This window comes from Canis lupus, chromosome 23 (assembly GCF_003254725.2).
Source record: "Canis lupus dingo isolate Sandy chromosome 23, ASM325472v2, whole genome shotgun sequence".
NCBI classification, from domain to species: domain Eukaryota; kingdom Metazoa; phylum Chordata; class Mammalia; order Carnivora; family Canidae; genus Canis; species Canis lupus.
In genome coordinates, this window is record NC_064265.1 from 23882691 (window position 1) to 23898081 (window position 15391).

At 36.1% G+C, this 15391-nt stretch overlaps 1 protein-coding gene and 1 long non-coding RNA gene across 3 annotated transcripts in view; one reads left to right on the plus strand and one right to left on the minus strand.

Moving 5' to 3' along the window:
• KCNH8 (potassium voltage-gated channel subfamily H member 8) overlaps positions 1 to 15391 on the minus strand; it is a 367898-nt gene that overhangs the window by 269589 nt on the left and 82918 nt on the right. The gene's annotated exons all lie outside the window — the stretch shown is intronic.
• LOC125753432 (uncharacterized) lies at positions 3360 to 4311 on the plus strand. Of its 2 annotated transcripts, none has more exons than XR_007405272.1 (2): positions 3360 to 3592; positions 4126 to 4311. It is a non-coding gene; the product is annotated as an uncharacterized LOC125753432 (long non-coding RNA). The 2 variants fall into 2 exon arrangements; XR_007405271.1 differs by having other exon boundaries at positions 3360 to 3561.

A 15391-nucleotide genomic window follows, 5' to 3' on the forward strand; every position in this document is an offset into this window, starting at 1 on the left:
CCTTTCCTGGTTCTGTGAAACGGGCATATAACATGATTACATTGTAATAGTTTTATCTAATTCTATATGGGATATTGTGATTTATAATAAGAAATATATATGGTCTCCCTGGCACAGAGCTCCTAAAATTCTTGCAATGTTCCTAAGCAGTAAGATCAATGGGAACCTTTTGTCATAATAGTTGATCTTGTGTCCTCAAATACCCGTAGAGTGAAATAGCTCCAGGATAATAAAGATGAAAGAATTAAGCAGAAAAAACTGTCTTTTTGAACCAGTCCCTTTCAACCATACCTGAGTTTATGCTAATGAAGTGACTTTTGGAAAGCCCCTAAGAATGGGCATTGGTTGCCAGTGGAGCTAATCATGTGATTGGAGGTTTGGAACTTTCAGCCTCACCCTCACTTGCATAGAGGATAGAGGAGCTAGAGGTTGAACCAATCATTAATGACCAATGATTTAATGACCATGCCTATATAATGATGCTTCTATAAAAATCCCATGAAGATGGGTTTCAAAGAACTTTAGGGTTGGCAAATGCATAGAAATGCTGGAAGAATGGAGCACCAGGCTGGCCCAGAAGCTTCACATCCTTTCCTCACACCTTGCCTTAGGCGTCTGTTCCTTTGGCTGTTTCTGAGTTATGTCTTTTTAGTAAACCAGTAATGTAATAAGTTAAATGTTTTCCTAAGTTCTATGACCTGCTCTAGCAAATTAATTGAACCCAAGGAATAGGTCATGGGAACCTCGGATTCACAGCCAGTGAGTCAGAAGAACAGGTAACAACTGGAACTTGGGACTTGCATCTTTGGACTGAGCCCTTAACCTATAGGACATGATGTTAAATTGTAGGACATGCTGCGCTGGTGGCGCAGAATTGCTTCATGTGCAGAAAAACCCATACATGTGGTGTCAGAGCAAAGTGTAGGATGAGAGCAAAAAAGAAACTCAGGACTGTTTTTCCAAAACACCAAGATTCACAAATTACATCATTTTCTCCAATCTTCGTGTTCCTGTCTCTTTTATATACCAAACTTTAACCAGTGCCTTCTTACTCTACCTCAACACATGCAACACTCACAGGTGGACATATCAGAGTTTTCCTCTTTACTTCCCTCCCCCACAAAAGACAGTAGATTAATTCATCTCAAATACATTAACAGGTGGAAAGGGTAGTGAGGACAGGATGAAGGGAGAAGAGAATAGATAATATGTGATTTATCAAGGTATGACTAACCACACATTTGTTATTGTTGTGGTTGTGGTTGTTAACCAAACCCCATACAAAGAAAGACTTCAAATGATTCAAAGAGACACCAACAATTTAAATTCCTCTGGGAAATCTATGGAGTCCTTCACATACTAGTAAAAGATGCTCATTTTATTTTTTTACTTTTTAAAAGATTTTATTTATTTATTCATGAGAGACACAGACAGAGGGGCAGAGACATAGGCAGAGGGAGAAGCAGGCTCCCTGTAGACAGCTTGATGCAGAATTTGATCCCAGGACTGCAGGATCATGACTTGTGCTAAAGGCAGACACTCAACCACTGAGCCCCCTAGAGTCCCCATAAGATGCTTATTTTAGTTATACCAGGAGGTCCAGGGCTGTTTCACCAGGCTTTTCCCTGCCTTTCACCACCACAGTTCCCCATCTGGACACAAATATCACTTATTCAATGACTTTTCTTTTAACTTATCTCTACATACAAGTCCACATGTTGGAATCTACTTTATCAAACAAATTTGCAATGTCTGCTTCCCAAAGAGTGCACAACTGCATCCTTGCCAAAAGTTGTTGTTGCTAGCTTTAATTTAGCCATTTCCCTGAAATAATTATTTTCAAAGATCAGGTCACTCCAACTAGCATACTTTTCACTCAGCACCTTAGGTTACTGTAATTCTGTGAATTCAAAGTAGCTGAGACATTTAGGGGCATTAAAAAGATTTGCATTCAGCCCCCACAGTTTTAGGAAAAATCTATTTATTTGATAATATTTATCTTTTTCAGTTATAACAGGTTTACACAGATGCTCGCTGTTACATGGCTTTTACTATAAAATATTCAAATATAAAATTAAAGAGTAATGTGTCAAAACCTAGATCCTAATCATACAAAATTAATGAATATTAAAGTATTTCCATATTTCTAATTTTGCAATACTATAGATGCAGTGTCATGACATGCCTTTGTCAATGGTAGGCCTTCTCATCCTCCCCTAGAAGCACACAAAATTCTGGAATGGGCATATACCGAATTCACCTTTGTTTTTATATTTTCATCATTTTTTGTATATATAAACAACATATAGAAATGTTTTATGTGTTTGTAAAATTTACAAAATTATATTATTCTTTATGGATCATACTGAAGTCTATTCCCCCAACACCAGTAAATTTTGTGTTTCATATCAATTCACATTGATAACTATACATCTAATTGTTTCATTTTAACTACTGTAGGGATATATCACAGTTAATTTACCTATTCCTCTATAGATGGATATTTAATTTCCTTCTTTCCTTCCTCTCTCTTCCTGTAATAAAGTAGCAAAGCACATGAGAATAAGTGTCAGAGTTTCTAGAAGTTCACTGTTACCTTACATTTTTAATAGCAAATTGAAGAACCTTTCTTATTAGGAGACAAGCATTATAACCTATAAAAGCACCATATGTATTTTGCAAACTATCCCACAATTAATCCACTTACTTTCATTTTTCTAAGTATAATTAACAAAGGATGCTGGTGACCCCTCTGATACAAATTTTCCACTTACAAAAGTTCTTCACCTACTATGGTATCCTGAAATTGGCATCCACTCAGTGTATTGACAATAACAATAATACCAAATCAAAGCTGTTTTCAACAGTAGCAAGAGTTAATATTTGTTGGGCCAGGCAGAGATGGAAGCCACTTAAGATACCAGCTTGGTTCACATACAGAGAAAGAATATGATAACATGAGGTATAAGGATAAGAGGCAAGTAGCATTTATACTCAGAACATCAAAAAATTTCCAGATGATGGGGGGAGCTATTTAGGATAAAATATAGAAAATCACCATTTTGTAAGTCAAAACTGATAATACATAAAAATAGGCTGTTACTCATACTTTCTGGATTTGGCATTAACAGGATTGGTATTTTCTGAAATAGTCAAGAACTATTTCTAAGATACCTGAAGGGCCCAAAGCATGTGTGACCCATACCAATCAAAATTTGGAAGTGTTCCTTTCCTATCATACCTCTTAGATGCTTCAGACCATTCTCACGTTAATGGGTGGAAATCCACCCTTTATCAAGGGCTGCCAGCCAGAGTTGTTCATTGGTGACTTCACAAAGGCTCTCAGCCAAAGGGAAGGCTCAGGGTTGGTGATCAACCTCATGCCACAGGGTGCTACTTACACCACCCAAGGAGGTCTCTTTTTCTAATGGATCTGTCCACCAGATGTGCATTTTTTAACTTTTCACAAAAGCACTCTGTAGGCTACTATTGACCGTCTCTTAAATTCTATACAAGCCTGGAGAACTGAAGTATAAAATGAGCCGTGTATGGAGGGGAATGGTGAGCTGGACCTTCATAGCACATGCAAATGGTGACTCTCCTCTATTAGAAGGGACCCTTGGTTTTCTTGTAGTTCAAATCTTTCTACAACAAAAATCCCTCTGCTGAAGTTGTTGAGAGGTTTTTTTCAGTTCTGGATTCTAAGTGAAGGATATGGCTGGGGAAATAAAAGCAAGAGTAAGATTATCTTCTTGGCAACCAAGCAGAGATGACGTATTCCAGTGACATTAGGATATTTGCAATCTATTGATTGAATTTAATAAACCTGTAAGGTGTGTTTTGTTTGCCAATCACACAGGAGGCTTCCATTTGACCACGTATTTTTCTTTAAAACTAAACTAAACAAAACAAAATAAAAATCTGTGGTACTAATTCCTCTTATTTTCTTGCTAAAAATAAATTCCAACTGAGATACAGGAGCAAATATCTCAAATGTGTGATTTGAAAAATTTTAAAGCATTTTAGCAAAGGGACCTCTGACTTTAGCTAGGTATTGTGTATTCACTTGTGGTGTCAAGTCTCAACTCATTACAATTAATCTATTGTATTGATTTAATATCTCAGGCAGAGATGTATTTACCTGGCTAGAGCACTGTGGAAGATGCTTCTAGGAGAAAAGGAATGTTTGCAAATGAAGATGAGATCCTCTGATGAAAGGAAAGCTGACAGTGAGTAGCACTCACAGAATCAGACCCCAAACACTCATTACTTCAAGGCTCAATCCCCCAAATTAAAGCTAATAATGATTTAGTTTTGCATTGTTGGGTATTTTCATTCTGTAAAAGAATACCTTGGGGTAGAAAGGAAGCCAAGCAACAGATTTGCTCTTGTAGGCTGGCGCATTAAGAGAGGGTTATTTAAACTAGAGCCAAATTACAATGAACCATTTCCACGATAGATATCAGCAATTCCACAGAAAAGAAGCCCCCTCTCTTCTCTAATATATAATCTTACTGTTATTTTAAAAATTTTTTCTGATTTTTTTAATTTTTTTTAATTTTTATTTATTTATCATAGTCACAGAGAGAGAGAGAGAGAGAGAGGCAGAGACATAGGCAGAGGGAGAAGCAGGCTCCATGCATCAGGAGCCTGATGTGGGCTTCGATCCCGGGTCTCCAGGATCGCGCCCTGGGCCAAAGGCAGGCGCCAAACCGCTGCGCCACCCAGGGATCCCAATTTTTCTGATTTTAAAATAGATCTGTTCTGATCCTACAAGTAATAAGGTACCAAATAAAATGTAAAATATAGAAAAAATCATGATTCTATTAAAGATCATCAGATCATTTTTTTCACCTTTATCATTCATTCATTCAAAAGAAGCTATAGATTGTCTACAACATACCAAGGATATTCATAATAAAAGGAATACACTGAATAAGACAATTTCTGCCCTCAAATTATGTGTCATCTAATAAGGAACATGTATAAATACACGGGAAAATTTAAAAATCACTGTTATAGGGACGCCTGGGTGGTTCAGTGGTTGAGCATCTGCTTTTGGCTCAGGGTGTGATCCGGGGCCCAGGGATCGAGTCTCACATTGGGGTCCCCACAGGGAACCTGCTTCTCCCTCTGCCTGTGTCTCTTCCTCTCTCTCTCTGTCTCCCATGAATAAATAAAAATCTTTTAAAAAATCAGTGTTATCATTGAGGTACAGATGCATATTTTATATTGAGATACAATGAAATTTGTGAAACTGCTTCCTTCATTTTCAGTTAATGTAAATTTTCTCTATGACAGTGGACATATACGTATATATTTAGAGATGTATTTATTTTAGAGAGAGAGAGAGAGCATGTGTGCAGGCACAAGTGAGAGGATGGGCAGAGGAAGAAAATCTCAGGCATACTCCCCACTGGGCATGGAGCCTGACTCCAAGCTTGATCTCAAAACCCATGTGATGATGGTGACCTGAGCCAAAACCAAGAGTCAGACACTTAACTGACTGAGCCCTCGACAGTAGATACATATGTTTATCATGTTACAGATTACAAAGTAGTTCATGCTTTGGATATACTACAATTTGTTGATCATTTTGTAATGCTTGTATGTTCTGAGCATATAAACCTTTTCACTCTTCAACTAACGTGATGGTGGATCTTTCACATTTGTCCCTAGGCAAATTCCTAGAAGTTCAAAGGGTAAGAACATTTCTAAAACATCTGGCACACATTGCAAAATTGCTTTCCAAAGAAAAGCATTGTGCCAATTTACATGTCCACCTAGAATTGAGCATTTTAAAAGACCCACACACAAGTACACATTATTAAATATTTACACTGTCCTTGATTTCTTCAAGGTTTCAAAATTATCTAAGTGTAAACAATCTGTTTGTTCATAGTCACAAGTAAATAGGTGTTTATAGGGACACCTGGGTGGCTCAGCGGTTGAGCATCTGCCTTCAGTTCAGGACGTGATCCTGGAGTCCCAGGATCAAGTCCTGCATCTGGGTCCCTGCATAGAGCCTACTTTTCCCTCTGTCTATGGCTCTGCCTCTCTTTCTGTGTCTCTCTTGAATAAATAAATAAAATATTTTTAAAATATATGTGTTTATATTACATAAAGATCCAGATTTGATTGGTTTCATCTGATTGTAAAAAGTAACCTGTTTCAAAATTTAAAAAGCAAAGAAAATACAATTTTTGGTATCATGTAATCAATGACACATTATGCACTTTGCTGTAATCTTTTATCACAACCATCTAAAGCCATGATGTATCAAGATGGCATGGCAACTGACTTGTCTTCACCTCTCTTCAGTAGGCACCTGTACCTAGTAGGTATCTGGTTTCAAGTAGCATAAAATCATCTACTGATTATTTAGGCTTCATTAAACTTTTATGTTTACTCTTTGCAACTATAAAATTGAGTTAACCACCAATAACAAGTAAAAAGTATTCACATACATGGAAATCAAGAAAATTATCTCTACAACTTCTATAAAAACTGGGAATAAAATTCATTGAAACTCAAATTATTAAAACACATTATGTTTGGTCAACATCTTCTAGTATTCTGTGTGTGACAGACACAAATTGATGGCAATATTATTTACTTCCTCAACTACTTTCCTACCTTTTAAACTACAAAGAGAAGTAACAGGACCAAATAATGGACATTTAGAATGAGAATCAATTGCCCCACTGGAAGAGCAATTCTAGATTAATTCACAACTTGAAATGATAAATGTCTTAGAATTTGTTCTATAAAAAGATGCCAAGTTTGAAGTTCAGGGATCTGGTTTAGGACCTTCGTTTAGCTTTACCATTTACTAGTTGACTGACCCACAGCAATTATTGTACTTTAAAGTGTTGGTGCCCTTATCTATGAGATGGTGTTATGGGAATAAAATGAGTTACCACTCATAAGAGTGCATGGCATACAGTAGGTATCTTGGATAACAATCTTTTTCATAGCTAGGACAGTTTCTGTAGCTTCTCTCATAGACCTTTTTAGCCAAACCACTAAGTATGTGGATTATTCATGACTTTCCAGCTAATGTTCTACTTTTTATCTATTTTGGAAAATAACCTGATGAATACAAATGAATACCAATTAGCTAAATATACTGGTGATGTAGCACATGAATAAACCACCATTTTATTTGTCACTGGGGATAAATTTTTTCTAATGAGTCATAGAGCTAGCAATGGTGTGAATAGAACATTTATTATATTTCCTATAATACAATATAGAATCTATTTTATGGTTTGATTGAGCTGCTTCTAAAATTTCACATCTGTGCCACTCTCATCCAATGGGTCCCAGATGACTATCATTTTCATTTTGAAAGTCTCACATGATGCAAAATAATCTAGAAGTTCTAATAGTACTTGATATAAGCATAACATGGTTTAATGAAAAAAGTATAGCTTAAAGGTTAAAAATACTGCTCTCAGAGATGAGCAAACTTTTTTCTGTAAAAGGCAAGAGACTAAATATTTTAGGCATTGAGGACCATCTCATTTCAGTAACAAATACTCAACCTTGTCATAGCACAAAAGAAGCCATAGAAAATACAAAAACAAGTAGTATTATGAGATACTCTTTTATTCTTTTCAACTATTTAAAAACACAACCCCTATTTTTAGCTCACATGTTGTTCACAAACAGGAGGGGAGCCAGATAGGGCCTGTAGACAGCAGTTTCCAGATCCCTGCTCCAGAGTCATACTGTCTGAACTTAAATTCTGGCTTTATCCCTTGCTGGCTGTGCCACCTGAGTGAAGTAGTCTCCTCTGTCCACTTGAGTCTAAACTGGAACAATAACCTATACCTCATTCATGTGAGTGTTATGTGATCTGAATGAGGAATATACAAAAGTGAATTGTATTATGCATGGAGGGTAGCTACAAATGGTAGGCCCCTTCCCATCTAAGTGTTTTTATTTTTATGGGCATCCTGTATAGTGGAAACATAAGATCTTAGAATCCAGACAGACCTGCACCCAAATCCTAACCACTAATTTTTACCCACATTACTGAGATGTAACACTGAGCCTATAAGCAGGATTCCTGTGAGAGTCTGGTGTATAGTATATACTGACTGTTTCATTGAGTTCCTGGCATGAACAAGATGTTTTTAAATTTTGGTTATTGCTGTTTTATGCTAAACTCTTTTTTCCTAGGACGTAAGTAGCTGACATGCTTTATATCGTTGTACCACTTATAACAGATGTGTGTGTGTGTGTGTGTGTGTGTGTGTGTGTGTGTAACTCTGGTCAAGCTCTGTATTGGGAACAAAGCACTCACATTCAAATATAACCCATGGTGATTGTTAGGAATTCTTGAGTTCTCATGTATATGCTAGTTTCCAATCTAGACACTGGGTCATCTCTAGGAGCAAAAGTTCTCAAGAAGGGAAAAGTGTCAAGTATAACCATCTTACTCCCTCAGATCCTCCCCACTTCTCTGAGGTATCTGAAGAGAATAAAATACTGGCTTACCAGAAATAGAGAACACTAACACTATGGATTGGCAACTTTGCCTGGGCTGAGAAGAAATGAGTAAAAGGAGAGGGTCAAGGACAAGACAGGCTAAAGAAGAAAAGGCATGGATGGAGGGAAATGTTTTGTCTAGTCTTCAAAGTTAGTGGGAAAACCAGATTGAGGCATCCAAAGAGGGATGCTGGCTCTAGGGGAGAACCATGACGCTTCCTATATTATAGCTTAGTGAGTACAAACAATAAATTTCAGGCAGTGATTTGCAGGAGTCACTGGATGAATCTAGGTAAAAGAAGCCCAGTGAAGAATCCAGGTAGAGACCTGTGAGTATGGCTCTGAAAACAGACCCTAAATCATATGGTCTTGTGGAAAAGTCAAGGATATGAAAATGGGACACTGTGGATCTTCAGAACTGTGCCTAAGCTGCAGACCTATGTGCACTGGTGCTGTTTCCTGTTATTGGAAATCTGGCAACATTTTAAGATGAGTAGTCCTCTGGAAGAATACTGTAGAGCTCCAGGGGGCACTATTCAGACTATAGTAGTCTCGTGTAAATGGCACCTGCTGGAGTTCTGCAGAGCACAGCCTGCGTAGCCCAAGCATTAGTAGACAGCTGCTTTCCCTGCAGAATGAATTTTCCCTTGTGTGTGTGCATGTGTATGTGTGTTTGCATGCAGTGCTGGAGCACAAACCTTAATGCTGAACAACACATGATGCCTCCAAGTGTAACTTGGTCTCTTAGTGCCAAAACAAAGATGATAGAAACTATACTTTCTTGTCTTGTTTTCCACAAAATACCAAACACCTAATACCATTTCCAAAGTCTGAGGCAAAAAATCTTTGGGTATTCCAAACATGATTGATCAAAACTACCTTCTGTAGGACCCAGGATGGAAATTTCACACATAGACATGCACACATACAGGCATACCACACACGCAAATATATATAATTATACCAAACATATGCAAACGTTTTATAAAAATAAATGTGGTAGGCACTGCCTTTCCTAAAACTATCCCACCAATACTGCTGGTAGTTGAAGCATTGGTAAATAAAATAAGTATTCCCAGTATGAAGGCTGGAAGAATTTTACAAGTTATGCTTGCAAGATAGGCATTTGATATTTATATTATTGGAATATCCAAGACTACAGGAAGTTCCATATGGTCAAAAGGAATTTCAAATCAAAAGATTATTTCAGAATTTATATTTCAGTTCCTTACAATGTGGTTTACTCATGGTATCACTTTTCATAGGCAGGAAAGTCATAATAGACATCTGTGAATAAACAAACAGTATATTCACTTAAAATCACTGGATTATATGTACACCTGACCTACCACAACAACCAAAATACTTCATGGAAGAAAATAACAAGTATTTTAACCATCTAAGTTTTGTCCTAACTTTAGTCACATATCATGGAGATAAATATTGTCCAAATCAATTATCTGTAAGTGTAGGACCACAAAAATACAAGGATTCCCAGAATAGATGAAAAAGCATGCAATACAGTATAAGGCTTATAAAGAATTGTCAAGTCCACATCAATAAAACATGCCACCTTTCACAAGCCATGAAGTAAGCCAACCATTTTGTAAGAAGGAAAATTAGGAGTTTTACACACGAAGGGCAAGCTATTACAGTGAATATACATGCCGCATTCAGGAGTCAGGGAAAAGTCAGTCAGCTCATTCTTTGAAGTCTTCAGGTAAAAAACAGATATTAAAAACAATGACTATTAGGTTAATCTACTACATATACAAGAAGCAGTAACTGCTGAAGTTTTTGACCTTGAGTAGCCTAGTATGGCAGGATGTGATGAAAAGATTTCTAGGATGTGAGTCAGCAAAGAGGTTTTTGATATTACTATGTTACTAATATTCTATGCAACCTCTCTGTCCTCAGTTTCCTTATCTATAAAACAATGGATTGGATTTTTATAGACCTGTCCTGTTCTATTATGTCTCTTCAAATCTTCCTTCACATTAGTATTTAATTTCAGGGACTAGGAATAAAGTCCAAACCTCCCAGGTTTGCATTCAATTTTCCATATAGTGATGACAGCTTTTGCCTCCACCTTTGTTCTTGTTTTATTACTGAAACTACACCAATGTTTGACTCAGATTCTCTTTTTCTCTTGCTCTTCATCATGATTACCTCTGTTTTTCTTCCTTTTTCTTCAACTGAACTTTTACTCCATTCTATCACTTCCCAAAACCATCTCTTTGTTAGAGTTCTATGTATCCGTCACCACTATAAGCTATATGCTCCTCAATGTCACAGGGTGGGCCTTATGCATTGGTTGCACCCATTAGTACAATACCCAGCAACACCCTGTCCAAAATATATCCTTGAGAATGACTGGTGATTGATTCTAATCTTGGGCAAAGAACCAAAAGCCTATTTATACTTTTGTTAAAAATCAAAACCAGTGATCCCTAAAATAAAAAAAGACAAGAAATGACAAGCGTTAGCAAGGATGTGGAGAAAAAGGAACCTCATGCACTGTTGGTGGGAACACAAATTGGTGCAGTAACTGTAGAAAACAATATGGAAGTTCCCTCAAAAGTTGATATTAGAAATACCTTATGATCTAATAATTCCACTGCTGGGCATTTATCCAGAGAAAACAAAAACACTAATTCAGAAAGATATATGCACCCATGTGATTGATTATTGTAGCATTATTTACAACAGCCAAGATATAGAAGTAACCTGTGTTTATCAACAGATAAATAAAGAAGATGTGATACACACACACATGTACATACAATAGAATATTATGCAGCCATTAAAAAGGATGAGATCTTGCCATCTGCAACAACATGGATGGACCTAGAGGATATTATACTAAATTAAGTTAGTCAAACTGAGAAAGACAAATACCATATGATTTCATTCATATATGGAATATAAAAAATAAAACAAATGAGTAAACAAACAAAAAGCAAAATCAGACCTATAAATACAGAGAACAAACTGGTGGTTGCCAGAGGGAGATAGAGGCTTCCAGTTACGGAGTGAATCAGTCATGAGAATAAAAGGCACAGCATAGGAAACATAATCAGTGATATCATTATAGTGTTGTATGGTGACAGACATTGGCTACACCTGTGGTGAGCACAGGATAACATACACAGAAGTTTAATCACTATGTTGTATATCTGACACTGATGTATCATCGTGTGTCAACTATATTTTAAAAATCCTTTAAATTAAAAATTAAAAAATTAAGAAAATTTTTTAAATTTTAAAAAATCAAGGTGAGCCTTAACAAACGACAATTCTTCTCATCCTTATGGGAATGAATGCCTTTGAAAAGGAGAAAATTAAACATTTCAGATTATTGTAAAAGGTTTATTTATTTATCTTTAAACTAGAATGGCTAGGTTTCATAATTTTCAAAGCAAGCATAGTTCAGGAAACAAGAACAACATTACTAGTCTAATTTCTCATAGGCTTCACAGCAACTCTTAATGAACTTCATTGTCAAGTGCTTTAAAATCCTAATGGCTGGATAAAATTTAGTATTTTCTATTTTGGAACATATAATATACTCGCCATTGAAAAGTGTCAGGATTTGCCTTTATTCAAAGTTTAAAAAAAAAAAAAAACTCCTGTTGAGTTAGGTTACTCTATTCCCCATGTAAAAAAGAACTCTACTAAGAGAATAATCACAGATTGCCTTGTTAATCTTAACAAAAATCTTCACTCTCTCTTTTACGATATGCACATATTCTCCTACAGGGAAGCACAAATCAATAAGAGATGTGTCAGTATAGGTCTTTTTTTTATATAAATTTATTTTTTATTGGTGTGTCACTATAGGTCTTAATCTGCATTTATTAATTCCTCTTTGCATTACCAAATATGATTTCAAGTAACTTTTTAAAAATCTTCCCAATCCTTAACTTTGCATATCTTTTTTGTCTAAGAAAAGACATTAAAGTATTTGAGATGAAATTACAAAGTGATGTAGCAGTACAACCTTTAAAAGGCAGAAATTATTTAAAACTTTTTTTCCAAACAAATAGAAGAAAATGGTAAGTAAATGGTGAGCCCTTGAGCCAGAGTTTGCAGTTTTATGGTCCCACATGATCATGGAAGACTAGCAGGCAAAGATGGTGAGCTATACAAACTCTGGTAATGGGAATTGGTAATAAATGGTTGAAGCAGACCCATGCTATATAAGCAGTAAATTTTAAGACTTCAAATGAAAAGTAGTACAATGGACTCCAATCCCAAATAAGCACATTTAACTTACACAAACTTGATATACAAGTTCAGCATTGATATGTAGATAAGTAAATAAATAATCAAATAATCTAAAAGAGAGGAAAAAGAAGCAATCATTTAAATAGTATAGGTAACTATTCCATTCAGTTGGAATAGTTTCAAAGATAAGCCTTTTTTAAAAAATTATAATGTGGCCCCAAAACATATGGCAACTACTTTATTAGAAGCTCAAGTCAAGCATTGGTTACCTGTTCATTGCTGGGGAAAATCTGTGTTAGTAAAAGACAAAATGTCAGTCCGCAATAGACTTACTTCAGAGGGGACGGTGGTAGGTAACTTAAATCACATGCAAATTTAATCCTATATAGAGATCTTAGCAGAGAAATGCTGTATAAAGTGCCACTCTTCTAATGCCCTATGTTTGGAATTGTTGATCTCAGGCCAGAATTATCCTGTCCAGTAACCTTTGCTCAAGTGTCAAGCAATAATAATGCAGTGGAATCTTAAGGGCTCCAGTGGTATCTTCATCTCCCACAGCATCTATTACATGTAGAGTGCTAATTACTCTTCTCCCTTAGGAATCTGACCCATTTAATACATAGGTAAAGAGATAAAGACCAGAGAATATTTGTGACAGAGATGGAAAGAGAATTGGAGATGGGGTCCCTATATTTTGTTTTATAAAATGAGAAATTAAAACCCAAAAGTCCAGGGATTTGATCAAGGTCTCTCTGTGCACAAGGCAGTGCACACTGGAGTCATTTGGGACATCTCTAGGGACAGGAAATACAGGTCTTTTTCATCAGAAAAGCATAATATGGAGGCTTTCTTTTATTTCCCACATGGGCTTCATCCTAAAAAGTATCCTGAACAAAATGGATGCTACTGATCTTGCTGCAGATTTCTCCGTGGTTGAAGCAGAAGTTTCAAAGGTTTTAACTTCTCTACAACTGGTTTACATTTGAGTTGGAAAGTTCATCTGAACCACTTACTTTTATCAAAGCTTACCATCACTATTTTTATTGGAGTGCAATTTATTTAAAGGGGGGGGGCTGGTACTATTTGTCACACCACAGCCAGTTTTATAAGGCATTACTGCTGTTTTCTGAAACCTTTACTGCAGTTATACTGACTGGAAATGCCAAACAAAATTATCCTCTGTACACAAGTGCACAGGTTTTGACCTACTTTAATTAATCAATCCTAGTTCACATAGTATTATTATTTTTTTAAAGATTTTATTTATTCATGAGAGACACAGAGAGAGAGGTAGAGACATAGGCAGAGGGAGAAACAGTCTCCCCACGGGGAGCTTGATGCGGGACTCGATCCCAGGACCTCAGGATCACCACCTGAGCCAAAGGCAGACACTCAATCACCCAGGTGCCCCACAGGTAGATACTATTAAACATTTCACTACTAACTTTTCTCCCAGAAATTTTGAAGATATTTTGGCTATATAAAACATTTATTTTAACTGAAGAAGATACTATATACAGAGAGTAAAGGCACTCAGCAAAATTGGCATTTGACAATTTTCTCATATCTGCAAATAATTAGAAAAAAATATTTTTTAATGTAAAAATGTAATTTTCTATGTAGAGGAACATGGTCCCTTTTGGAAGGCAGATAGATAAGCATTCTTGAGTAATTTATAGAAGCTTTAAGGCTATGAAATTCTACTCAAGTTGCCTGACTCCACTTGTTTGTCCTATAAAAATGGGATGCTAATGTTATTTTTTTCTCATGCCTAGAGACTTGATAAAAACTAATTATTTAACATATACATATTTTTTAGAAGATGTAGAGGCTAGTGAAATTACTAATTTTTTTCAGTGATATTACTAATATTAACTTAAAATGACATAAACTTTATTCGAAATTAGTGTACATTTGACCCTAGAGGACTTGTTAAAATGTAACGAATTATAAAGACTCGATAAGTCAGAGGTGGGCTTAAAGCTTTTTTTAAAAAATAGGGGGAATTTTGTAAAAAAAAAAAAAAAAGAAAGAAAATATATTGGAAGTCAAGGAAAAGACTTATTTAGGATGAGAATAATTACAAGAAGGACAAAAGGTGTCCTTTGTAAGGATACTTACAAAAGATACTGTGATACTTTTTACAGACAAGATGTTGGTTCTGTCTATTCCAATCCCCTTTTTACCCCTCTGTTCAGGTAAGTGGGGTTCGGGGCATCATAGGAGCTGCTGTCCCGCAGCAAAATCTCTAGCCCTGCTTTTATGTGTCCTGACACCTGATGAGTCATGGAGTGGGTGGCCTGAGTATTCCTGCGAGCCATTCATTCCTATACCAGATAACTAGCAATAGCTATACTTGGAAATTACTGAAAACTACATAAATATATTCTGCTCAACCTAAACTAAATAAATATTCCCAACTCAACTTCCACGTTAGTTGAATCCCAAAACTGCCTGCAGCAAACACAAAGGCAAGTGTGGTGGAGGGAAAATTAGAATGGAAAGAAACAGTACAATGAAACTGTTGTGGTTAAAATACATTACTTTTGAAAATTTTACAAACAGAAATGATTAATGGTATATTCTAGGGCCGCTATCGAGCCAAATGAAAGGCCCTGAAAGCTTAAGTTTCATTAAGTTTCTGATAAAACCTCATCTGCAGAAAGAT